Here is a 13,079-nt window from a genome sequence, read left to right as displayed (position 1 = left end):
TAATAAATATTATAAACTAATAAAAATACTCGAATTTAATTCGAAATGTATTATTATTATTATTATTATTTACATTTCACAGAGAGTACTGAAATTCACAGTTATTGTATTGTATTTTGTTATTAACTTTTACGCGTCTTGGTCACGAAAAGGCTCCAAAAGTTAAAGGATCTTTTTACTCATAAAGTTTATGTTGCATGACCTCTCACCTAAAACTGTAACTTTTAGAATTTTGAAAACTGTGGACCATCTGTTCTTTGGATTAAATGATAGAATATGAAATATAATCTGGTTCACGTATTTTTCACTCAATATTTTCGATCTAATGCATTTTTTTTCTGTTCGCATACCAACTACATGAATTTTATTTCTGTTATTACCAATGAAATAAATAATAAACTTTCTGCTATTCTGTAACTTGAAATGAACGATACCAATTTCCGGAGGGGTCAATGGACCCGTTCGACACCCCCCCCCCCCGCCGACGCCCATAATGTGAAGGTAGGGCCACACACATTCTGGATCTCGGTCATTTTCGGAGGTGACGAGATCAGCACTACTCTCCGGTCGCCTTTAGCTCACAAGCTGAGTGAACCCCAGAGCCGCTTTATGAACTGACAAGACCAGAAAAATTCCAACCTTAGATCACCCGCCCTGGGAATCGAATACACGTCTCCCGTGGAGCACTCGGACACCCTATCGACTGGACCACTGCCGTTCCGATCATCCTACGACAGGGATCGCCAAACCGTCGATCGCAGTGTCATTTCCAGTAGCTCGTGAGGGGTTTGGCTAGAAAAGACTGTAGATAAGAGTGGCACAAAGATCTACTTTTGCAGACAGATGGACATCTCGTTACAATATCTGTAACAACCCATTCACTCAAAATAACAAATATTGTGGATGAAACATGGAAGAAGCGAGATGATAATGATTAGGGGCAAGTTTTTAAATTTTACTGTGTTTGTAAGAAAAGTATTACATGTTTTGAACTTTCTTTCTCTATGTTGCATAGAAATTAAAAATTATAATTTGATGTGATTTGATTTGACTTTTGTTAATTAGTGTCGCTTTTATGCTTTTCTGTGTTTTTACTGTATAAACCAATGTTTGGGTATGTTTATATGCCTTCGTTAATTGAAAGTTTTACCTCTGTTGAGGGAGATAAATAAATAAAACCAACTTTCAAGTCTAAAAGTAACCGATTATTCCGAGAATCTAAGTATAAATCGCCTTAGTTAGTGGCTCCCTCCTTTGGCTTCTAAATCTACGCGATCACCAGTACAGACGTCTAAATTTTTATTATTTATTGAGAAAATTTCAGGTACGGCACAAATAATAATGAAATGAACAAACATAAAAAGATTAACAAAAATATTTAATATTACTTGTCAGCATTTGTTCTGACCGAAACATATACTATGAGGAAAATATAGCATTAGGTAGGTTAGTATATTGCGTAGACAGTCTATATATGAGAGGTTTGTGTTACGTATCCAGAAGTTATAGTTGAGAGGGGCGAATTCCAGTCGGTTACCTCACCCCCTTTACTAAGAATCAATTCGAACCTACACTTGCACTGTTTTATATAAATAATATGTAGTACTGTGGACTAAGAATCAATTCGAACCTACACTTGCACGGTTTTATATAAATAATATGTAGTACTGTGGACTAAGAATCAATTCTAACCTACACTTGCACTGTTTTATATAAATAATATGTAGTACTGTGGACTAAGAATCAATTCTAACCTACACTTGCACTGTTTTATATAAATAGTATGTAGTACTGTGGACTAAGAATCAATTCGAACCTACACTTGCACTGTTTTATATAAATAATATGTAGTACTGTGGACTAAGAATCAATTCGAACCTACACTTGCACTGTTTTATATAAATAATATGTAGTACTGTGGACTAAGAATCAATTCGAACCTACACTTGCACTGTTTTATATAAATAATATGTAGTACTGTGGACTAAGAATCAATTCTAACCTACACTTGCACTGTTTTATATAAATAATATGTAGTACTGTGGACTAAGAATCAATTCGAACCTACACTTGCACTGTTTTATATAAATAATATGTAGTACTGTGGACTAAGAATCAATTCGAACCTACACTTGCACTGTTTTATATAAATAATATGTAGTATTGTGGACAGGAACAAAGTAAACTTCCATGTTCTAGAGATTAGCGTATTCTTTTGCTAAGTTTGAGTTCTAAGTCCACTTTATGCACAGACAGGCTAATCGGGACTTGAATTGCAGTTTAGAGTGGAATCCTAACAAGTATGTGCCTGCACCGGGTATCGAATCCAGGACCTCTTGATTACAAAGCGACGACGTTACCATTACGCCATATAGAAAGTCCCAAATATATGGTTATTATTGTATGTCGTTTTCATAATTCCTACGATAAACTGAATGACCAGATATGGGAGACCCCGATAAGTAATCGCTAACCCGCCTCTGTTCCCATGAAACTTCTTGTAACGCCGGCTTGACGATAGCATTTCCTTTAACATTTTTGCTAGCATAAATGCTACGTAAATGCTTCAAAAATCTTATAGCAGATAATATTTACACGGAAGAATTTCATGAAACTTCTTGATTAGCTTTTGCGATTACAATGTAAAACGTATACAGCATGAAAGGCACGTCGAGTTACATAATCTATGGTGAGTGCAAGGTGTTTACAATTGAAACAACTAAAATATTATTCTATACGTGTACAGTAAAAGTTGTAAAATATGTATTTAAGCAGCGCCATCGTTTTATACCTAATAACGTTTTGTACGAAACGATATTCCTCTCGGTTCAATAGTTATCGGCTTTTTAAAATGTGAAGTGATACATTGTTTACATCGCACGCTGCCGCCATTACAACTTCACTCGTGACCTAGAGGTCGCTTCTGATTGGTAACGCTACGAAAAATGATACGTACCGAGCCTATCCTTGAGAAATACCATAAAATATGCCATGGCATCTGAAATGCCATAAGACTTCTCACTTTACAAGGTAGCATTTTGGTCATGGCATAGAAAGATGCTAAGGAAAATGCTTTGGTCTAAAGCGGGTGTAACATGCTTGTAAACAATGGCAGGAGCCAGACCAAACTGATGACATTGTACATCCAGAGCGAGAACCAGAAAAACATGGCTTCGAGATTAGCAGGGTGACCGCATGTCTCCCAACCGAGAGACACGTTACACGCTGGCTAGAGTCTCGTCAGGCCGCGGAGCCAAGCAGCGTTTTTCCCATCGTTTGGCACACGTCAGTGGCTCCCTCGTTTTTCCCACGACCCTTGTGGGGTTAAGTGAACAACGTGCGTGCGAAAAGTACATCGAATGGACGCCCACTGCGCTCTTACAGTAGCGAGTTGACCAGAGCTGCCCTAGATAGGGTCAACTCGGGCACTGGCCCCCACTGGCACCATATAATAATAATAATTATTTATATATATATATATATATATATATTACAGTGGCGGCGATTAGAGGTACGTGGGAGGGCGGTTGACCCCACCCTTTTTTTTACTTTTGCCCCCGAACCAGTGACGGATTAAGGAGGGTGCTATTGATGCTGCAGCATTAGGCCCATTTCTGAAATAGGCCCAGATAAAAACAGACTAGAATTTTCCGAAAGCTGAACAGTTTTCTTTTGCTATATTAACCTGAAAATAAATCTTAGAATGAAATTTGGAGCCCCAATTTCGGACGCCTAGACACAGAGTTACTTATCAGTGATGTGCCGTAGACTATAAGTTTACGTCTACATGCGTTGTCTACACGTAATCTACGCGTATATTACATTGGGTTGTAGTTTACATAGACTACGTAGACATTCTAAAGTGCATTAAAATTAATTTCAAAGGGTTTCATGAAGGGAAAGTGACATTTTCAACTATATTGGTTCCTAATGAAATGAAAATAATCCTATTTGCAACAAAATTTCTCTTCTCTTCTATTACCAACTATGGAAGAAGATAAATTGTATGCAAAAACAACAACAGATGGCAGTCGTGAGACAAAAGTGGTCTTTTCCCCATAAAACACTAGAATATTTCCCATACTAGGTTTCTTCCTAGGTGAGAAACTGTTCGAATTTCGAGGAACAAGTATGAAAAGTTCTACTCACACATCAGCAACTGATACGCAGTATAATTTTGTTCTACTACCACGGCGCCCTTCGCTAAGTTATTACCTTTCGCCATGTTGTTTACATATATAACGTCATTACGTATATAAAATAGTCTACGTGTAGAATGTAGACTATCGTTTTTTACGCGTAGACACACATCACTGCTTATTATACAGTTATTATTATTCTTTAAGCTGTGACGTAACTATAACGTCGTTGTGTTTATTGTTCACCGAAAATTTCAAGTTAATGCTATAAATTTTACGTTAAAGAGTTTACTTAGTAATTTAGCTGCGTTTTTTGCAATATCTTGGCGATTGTTGCCACTTTATTGCAGCATGAGGCCCAATTTCGTCTTAATCCGGCCCTACCCCGAACTAGGCTAAACTTTATGTACCACGGGAAAGTAAACGGTCCTTGCCCCCTCCCCAAATTTGGCACCTTGCCCTCCCCCCCAGTTTTGGAACCAAATCGTCGTCATCGTATATATATACAATTTATTGCAACTGATTTTTCTTGACTTCATGGATTGTTTTGACACACTTTTACCAAAAATACTGAAATCATATTCGAAACAAAGAAATACAGTCACGGACACTGCCGGGCTGTAACGATTCCATTGAAAGTCAATGCATTCATTACAATCCGGCGGTGTCCGGGACTGTACATAAAAAAAAAAGTGTTGAAATATTTCAATCAAAAATAGTTCACGTGAACTATTCGTTTAATTATAGATTTAAATCATTAACTGAAAATATGCTTTTACATAAAACAATGTAAATTCACTACAGCGTCTACATTCAATGAAAAGTACACAAGAAAGAGTTATGGTAGAGCCATTTATTTCTTGAGTCTCATCACGAGAATATTTTGATTGAACTCGTGCTCGCTCACTGATTTTGTAATTCACCGTTTCTGCTATTTAGTGCCAGTGTACAAATTAACGTGGAGGGGTGGAGGGTGCTGGGGATTTCCCACACAAAATTTTAATCCCCGGCAAAAGACAATTATGAGAGAGAGAGAGAAAAGAGGGAAGAAGAGGATCGTAGAGAGAGGGAGAGAAAAGTAAAGAGAATGAGATTATCTATCTCTCTCTCTCCCTCGAAATAGAAAGAGAGTAAGAGAAAGTGAGAGGGAAAAGAGAACGCTCTCTCTCTCTCTTTCTCTCTCTCTCCTCTATACTTTTCCTATTTCTTCCTCTCTCTCTCTCTCTATTCTTGTTGGCAGTGGCAGAAAAAAAGGGGGGCCTTCAAAAAACTTCCGAATTTGTACATGTATGTGCTCTTATACTGGAATTTAACAAACAAAAAATAAGTAGTTAAATGTTCTGTTCATTACATTATTAAACTAGTAGACGTTCATTGATAATAATTGTCCTATGAACAACAAATGTTCATACTTTTTTCAGTATCCAATCAGCAGCTTCTTTTTTCAGTATAACATATAACAATTAGCAATCAACTTCTTTTTTTTTTTTTTTACAGTTACGTGTACGTATGAAAAATGATTTTGAAGGTGTTTCTAAAACTTTGAAATTCAATCCAAATAAATTGTAATTAATCGTTACGTTATGTTATAAATGCAAGTACTAGTGCAAGACCTATATATTAACAGGTTTTTAAAAAAATATTTGAAAGAACAGTTCTATTTTTAAAAAATCTGTTAGTAAAGGTGAGGGCATGAGGTGGCTGTATAAACAATCTTTAGAAAATAATAGTTTTCTGCTGAAATATGTAAGAAAATTAAAGTTTAAAATGTAACATAATTAAAGTAGTTTTTATGTTGCTAATTTACAAAAGAAAATTAGTTTTTTACATCTGCGTAAAAAACTGGTTTTCTACGCGAAGTAAATTACGCGTAACTTACATATAAAACGTAACGAGTAGATTACCGTGCCAAACCTGGCTATCGGGAGTCTCATGTCTATTCGTTGGTACGTTACATTTGTCACAAGAACGTTGTGCTCACATTGTTGAATTAACGTCATTTGCAGCAAGGTGGTCTTTACATCTCTGATCAAGTGGTGGACCTTCTCGGTATTGTGTTTCCGATCACGTGAAAGCAGAAATATTTGACCGTAATAAGCTCAGTGAAGTAATGGACAAGTAACATTAATAAATACGTGTATAAACGAAACGAAAATAGAATGTATACTCATTGCAGCAGACGGTAAGCTCTTCTGAGTACGGTTAACCAGGAGGTATACGTCTACAGCCCTGCCATTATCAATATTCAATCTAATCATCTTTCATTCTTATCGTGAACAGTCAAAAATGGCCAGAAAGCTACGGTAAGTTTGAGCCCACTTTATGCTCAGATTTATTAATCGGGACTAGACCTACAGTTTAAAGTGATCCGAAACACTGTGCAATACGCCTCCAGCAGAGATCGAACCCGGGATCCCTTCATTACAAGACGACAACGTTACCACTACGCCATCGAAGAGTGCACTACGTTATATAAGAGAAAACAACTTCGCAGGGAAAAAATCGATGATGTTTTCAAAAAGAATATACGCAGTATATGAAGCAAAACTATCACACCTTGTTTGTCTTCATACATAGTGTATTGATTTACTGCAGTCTGTAATAAGTTAGATGGGTGCAAGTGCAACATTTGCATAGTCTTGATCGTTGCCACAACAAAAGTAACAAATGTCACCATAGGTGTAACTTGGCAGGGGCAAGGGGGGCAGTTGCCCCCCTAAAATGTTCAGATTTATTAAAATTTACAAATTAGAGGACCTGAGGAGCAAACTAAGAAAGAGCAATATTTGTGATTTCACATACGTCACAGATAATTAGCAAATAAACCTGGAAGCTATTTCTACGAGATAAAAAACTTTTCGAGTCTCTTCCCCCAAAGTTAAGCCCCAGGTTAGATTCTGCCCCCTCAAAATTAGGTCCCAAGCAGTGATGTGCGTCTATACGCATTAACAACGAAAGTCTACATTCTACACGTAGACTGTTTTATAAACATAGATTAATTAATTTATATAAACAACATGATAACTTAGCAACGAGCGCCATGGAATTAAAAGAAAATTATACTGCGTATCAGTTGCTGATGTGTGAGGAGAACTTTTCATACTCTTTCCTCCAAATTCGAACAATTTCTCACCTAGGAAGAGACCTAATATAGGAAATATCCAAGTGTTTTATGGAAAAAAGACCACTCTTGGCTCACGACTGCCATCTGTTGTTGTTTTTTGCATACTATTTATCTTCTTCCATAGTTGATAAGAGAAGAGAAATTTTGTTGTAAATAGGATTCTTTTCATTTCGTTAGGGACCAGTATAGTCGAAAATGTCACTTTCCTTTCATGAAACCCTTGAAAATGCACTTTAGATTGTCTACGTAGTTTATGTAAACTACAACCCAATGTAATCTACGCGTAGATTACGTGTAGACAACGCATGTAGACGTACACTTATAGTCTACGGCACATCACTGGTCCCAAGTTACACCCTTGAACGTCACTTATATAAAATACGAACATCAATCCATAGTCGTAAGGTTTATGCCATACGAAAGATAGTCTCTGTTCATTTGCGCACGATATGTAGCAGATTGGAATAACTTTGATGGGTGCAAGGCAAGGGAGACGATACAATAGCTTGATCGCTACCGTACTACTACAAGAAACAACAAATATCATAACACATCAATCCATAGTTGTCATGTACGAAGTATTTACTATCATTGACCCTATTAAATTTAACCCCGTAGCACGAACAGCTTGTTAAACTCAAAATCAAACGAACAGTTTGTTGTGGGCCGAGGCTTGTCAAGCTGCATTTGCTGTTTTTAGGCTTTCGAGACAGGTGTCCGCTTGCTTACAAGCTCCCCACTTGCCCTCACGTTAGTGGACCAATGGAGGTCTCTCACCGGGAATCGAACCCGGCTACGTTCTTACAACAGGACTTAACTGTACCAATAACACAATGCGTAGTGACATAACAGTAACATGTAGTGAATAAACGTCAAATTAATATTAAAAAACTGACACTTTAATACGTCAGTGACACGTGAACGAATAGACCTGTATGCATACATTCATTACTTAGCTAAACGACAGAGGACAGGATGCACCAATATGTTTTTCATTTCTCGGCGAAATTGCTGCAGCAGGTCGACCCCTCACCGGTCGAGGGTTGACAGACCGCTCTGCCATGGTGGACACACAACACACTGCGAAAGCAAAGCACAGCTGGAACCTTACCTGTGTTGACAGCTGACCCCTCACTCGTACCGCACCGCTGGTAGGCAGACAGTCCTCGCTGGAAATAAATGTAACGATATGTGAACTATCACCAAATCTCCTGTTGCAGAAACACTACAATACCACCACTCCCTCAAATCAACGAAAACCAACTGCACACTCCCTTGGCCGTCCGCATACAGACGAACTAGCTTCCCCAATTTCACTGCAGATGGCACTCGCTCCCTGCAGCAGCCGACGTGACGCAAGCGCCACCGGTAGACGGATCTCGTACCCTCGCAGGAACTGGGGAGGGGTGCGGGGATGTGCTGCAGTGTTGCTAACTGGTGTTCTTTTACGTCGTTATTCTACCCATTGAATTAATCCTGACGATGATTAATTGATTGATTGATTGAGTTCGTGTTTTAAGTCCACTTTATGCACAGTAAGGTTAATCGGAACTGGATCTACAGTTTTAAGTGGGATCCGAACCACTATGTGCCTTCACCATCGAACCGGGGACCCCTAGATTACAAGGCGACGACGCAACCACAACACCATCGGGGAAGCACTATCCTGACGATGAGGATGAATGATAAAGTGAAGTGATGAAATAGATGAGGGGCTTGTGTTTCTAAGTCAATTCATGCACAGATAGGATAACCGTGACTGGACGTACAATTTAAAGTAAGATCAGAACCACTATATCCCTCCACCGAGTATCGAATTCGGGGCCCCTTGATTACAAGGCGACAAGATTTTTTGTGGGGATAGGTTCAGGCCATTGATATAAAATTGAATAAAGGAACAATATTAACAATAGTCAAATAACAATTATTATTAAAAACTACTCATAAGACATTTTTAGTGCCAGTTTTTATCATTATCATTGGGAAAACTTATACTCGTCACCGGTGAGTGATTGTTCACACACTTCGTTCAAGAAAAATCCTTGAAATTCATGAGGGAAATTGTAGACATGAAGTTAAAAATAAAAATAAAAAATCTAGTTTGGGTAATTCTACACTCGTGAAACCATGCATTCTTTGGCCAAAAGTGTCCGAAAGAGAGGCGATTGAAGATAAAATTCCAGTGCCGTCGCGTGAAGTTCGCATAGGAGTGTTCACAATAATGTTTTTGTGTTGAGATTTACTCCTCTCCCTTGTAACTTCATCTTCATTTAAAAAAAATGAGAATAACAGTTCATTTTATTTTCAACAATTTTCCTCCCAAATCACGCTATATTTGAAGTAATACAAGAAGGACCCAGGGGAAATTGCCCCTCTCCCCCTTAAAATCCGCCAGGTTTAGCGAATTCTCGCTAAAGTTTGCAACTATGTAGCACAGACCTTTTCGAGTCCCCCTATACGTGCCTTATATGCTGCACTCTAGTGCCCAATGTAAAAAGTATTGCCGCTTGCATCAGTGTTCGCACAGCGAAGTGAACATCTGCAGGGTATTGTGGCCAACAGCCTCTTATTATAGCTGTCAGCTCTATGCAACACGCACAGCAATTGTGTTCAACGCCCTCCGTGGAACACCGTGGGAGTCAGTGTTACCAACTATCTAGAAAAGTTATCAGACGTGAAAGAAGTAGTGTCAGAGTAAATTGTGTGTGTATACTCGTACATCAAACATAGTATTTTTTCGAATAAATATACGTATGCGTGTGTGCATTTAATATGTACGTAATTTACGATCTATACATGAGTTTGAGTTGCTGTTTTAAGTCCACTTTATGCACAGTAAGGCTAATCGGGACTGGACCTACAGTTTAAAGTGGGATCCGAACCACTTGTGCCTCTACCGGGTATCGAACCCGGGACCCCTTGATTACAAGGCAAAGACGCTACCACTGCGCCATGGGGAGGCCCACCTTATACATGAGTGTTCACGTGCTCATGCGAACATTATCAGGCGACGTGCCTGTAAAATTCTTACCCAGGCGGCGTGGGTGTTTAGTGTCTCCTACTCTCTACCCTGAACCCTCCCCCGTCCCCCAATTTTCAAACCTGGTCCCCCCTAGTTTCTTCTTTTCTTCAATAAAAACATAACCATCTTATGTATTTGCAGAATAACCTTATTTTTTTAGTACTTTAAGTGTTCCCGTTGAAGAACACGTTTTAGAGTAGGTATGTGCTACACGAATTTGCAATGTACTTGTTATGTTATGCAGCAGTAACTTCTATTAATTATTGTCTACACAAATCCAAATGATAACAATTAATAACCACGCTTATGATATGATATGATATGATTTATTTGCATCCAAGGACTACAATTTTGTACAAGTAGCTACATCTATAGTATAGGACATGTCAAATAGAAATACATAATAATAAAGTTTGGTAATTTTAACATATATATTGGTGTATTATAACCCTTGCATATGAAGATATTATGCTTGACAATTTCAGTTTGATGTGCAACAGCAAGCTCTGCATGTATGGTAACTAATCATACCTTTTAACATTTATTCTGATTACACATACACAAGACCTTGAGTCATTATGTTAGCCATACATTACATACTTGTATTATAGACAACACAAAACACTAACTTCAGTCATATAAGCCCTAAGGTGGGCCACATGAACAGTCATGGCGGGCCGTAGTTTGGGTATCCCTGAGTTCAGCGACGGAATTAAAAACATCAAGTTGTAGCCTACTTTCTACATTATACACGTTTTTCTTTTTCGAGCTAAGTAATCCTTTGCTCCGCTTCGATTCCCCGTTGGGTGATTTGAGATGGGAATTTTTCCGACACTCAGGGACTCACCGGACTATAATCCTGGGATAACCAACTGTAGTGACTGACCATGGACCACGTGCGGCCCGCAGGCAGGCACTTATCTATAAATATACTTGGGGAGGGGTCCGCAGATGTTAGATCGACGAAAAGCTAAGTTCTTGGTAACATTTTATGCGTTATAAGTAGTGATAAATCTTGCATAAATCATCTTTGGTACTGTCATTGAAAGTCGTATGATTCCAATATAATCATCGTCTTCCAATACGTTTGATGGAAATGAAACAAGTATCTTTTCATGATTTAATTTTAGTTATTTTAATATTTCATTATTTAATTTTTGTACTTAGTCTTTCGGGGAGGTCCGGACCCCCTGGACGCCCTAAGTACGTTCTTGCCCGCAAGGTACTCTCGTGCGGCCCTTGATTTATACGTGGCAAAGATATCGTCAATTTTGTAGTCTCGAATGAGTTGGTTTCTTAGTACTTCCAAAAATCAACGACAGGTGGCGACTTCGTATACTTTCATGAGTAGCACAACAGATGAACTTATTATAATAGGTTTATCTGTAGTAGCATGCTTCTAATCTGGAAGCTTGTCACAAGTGATAAACTCCCAAAGTTAAGTGACCTTTGCAACAAGGATTGCTTCCATTTTTTGAAAGTACTTACATCTAACAATGGATGTTTTCCTCCACGAAAGCGATACAATCTACTGAAAGAAGCACAATGTGATATCTTACACATAATCAAACATTTCTATGTGTTCTTACATTTTGAACTTGTTTTAAGAACTTGTTAGTTTTCAAGAACATGCATACTTTTCCATTAAGAAAAATAGGAGTGGCGTTAAGTGCTACAATCGTTGCAGATCTGAAGGAAAAGATTAGTCCTCAAAATCAACATGGTTTTTCATAATCATAGCGCCGACAGTTTTTACATTAAAAACAATAGCAGTAATGTTAAGCGATGGTTCTAGTAAGTTTGCAATAATGTTATCATATAAAGGCTGAATCACACGAGGCAGTTTTCTGATGCATTTGACGGACTAGTTATGCTGTACTTTCTCGCCTGCTATTTTCGCCTCACACGACACCCGTTACCATCCTTGTTGGTCAGGCCCGTACCCAGGATTATCTTTAGGGAGGGGACAAGCCCAAATCTGTGGATATATAGTCATGAAATATATATCATTTATCATTATACATACATACACACACACACACACACACACATACATACATACATACATACATACATACATACAAATAATTGGGATGTTTGGTAGCCTTGTATCAATGGTTATAAAACCAAAAATTACTAAACATAGTAGATTGCAGACTTTTGGAGTCTGCCTCTCTCCAGAAACAAACCATTCATTTATGCAATAAGAAATTCTTGCAAAATCTGAATAATCGTCCATGTATTATTATAGGTTTGCATTAAAATATTTCATTACTCGAAAGGGGAGGGGTGCATGACCCCCTTGGCCTCACGCCCCTTGGGTACGGGCCTGTTGTTGGCAGTCTTTTGTTCCCACAAGGCATTGCTGAAAGCAGAAAATTAAAGAGATGGACGATCGCCTTGTGGAAACGTTGTAGGAGAATAGATATTGGTGCCATTTTTACATACAATTGCCAAAATTAAAGGATTAAGAAGGAAAAGGAAAGTATGGGCTGGAAATAAATTTGAAAATAATAAAGGTGTACTCAACATGCATTTTCGTGAACTCAGGTATTTATGTAGTACAAAATGTTCAAGTCAAACATTTAATACACTGATAATAATAAAGATTTTCATTATCTACTAATCCCATCTGTCATGCAGAAGTCTCATTGCAATGGATAAATTTCTAAATATTAATGAACACCAATTCCAATTCAACGAACAGAGAAGAAAAGCAACCAACACCCGGAAGCCACAGACAAAAAAAAAGACATTTTTTTGACAAACTCACAGATAATTTTCACATGACCAA

At 38.1% G+C, this 13,079-nt stretch overlaps 1 protein-coding gene across 5 annotated transcripts in view; it reads right to left on the bottom strand.

Moving 5' to 3' along the window:
- Window positions 1-8,560, bottom strand: part of LOC146003305 (follistatin-related protein 5-like) — a 1,022,072-nt gene extending 1,013,512 nt beyond the window's left edge. For all 5 annotated transcript variants that reach the window (XM_083141559.1, XM_083141562.1, XM_083141561.1 and 2 more), the window contains exon 1: window positions 8,375-8,560. The gene's annotated coding sequence lies outside the window, so the exon portion shown is untranslated. The remainder of the gene's footprint in view (window positions 1-8,374) is intronic.
- Between the last annotated feature and the right edge of the window lie 4,519 nt (window positions 8,561-13,079).

Source organism: Lepisma saccharinum, chromosome 20, assembly GCF_977018435.1.
Source record: "Lepisma saccharinum chromosome 20, izLepSacc3.1, whole genome shotgun sequence".
In the NCBI taxonomy this organism is placed as follows: Eukaryota; Metazoa; Arthropoda; class Insecta; order Zygentoma; family Lepismatidae; genus Lepisma; species Lepisma saccharinum.
The sequence above is the reverse complement of the archived record's forward strand: the minus strand, read 5'-3'. Positions and strand labels throughout refer to the sequence as shown.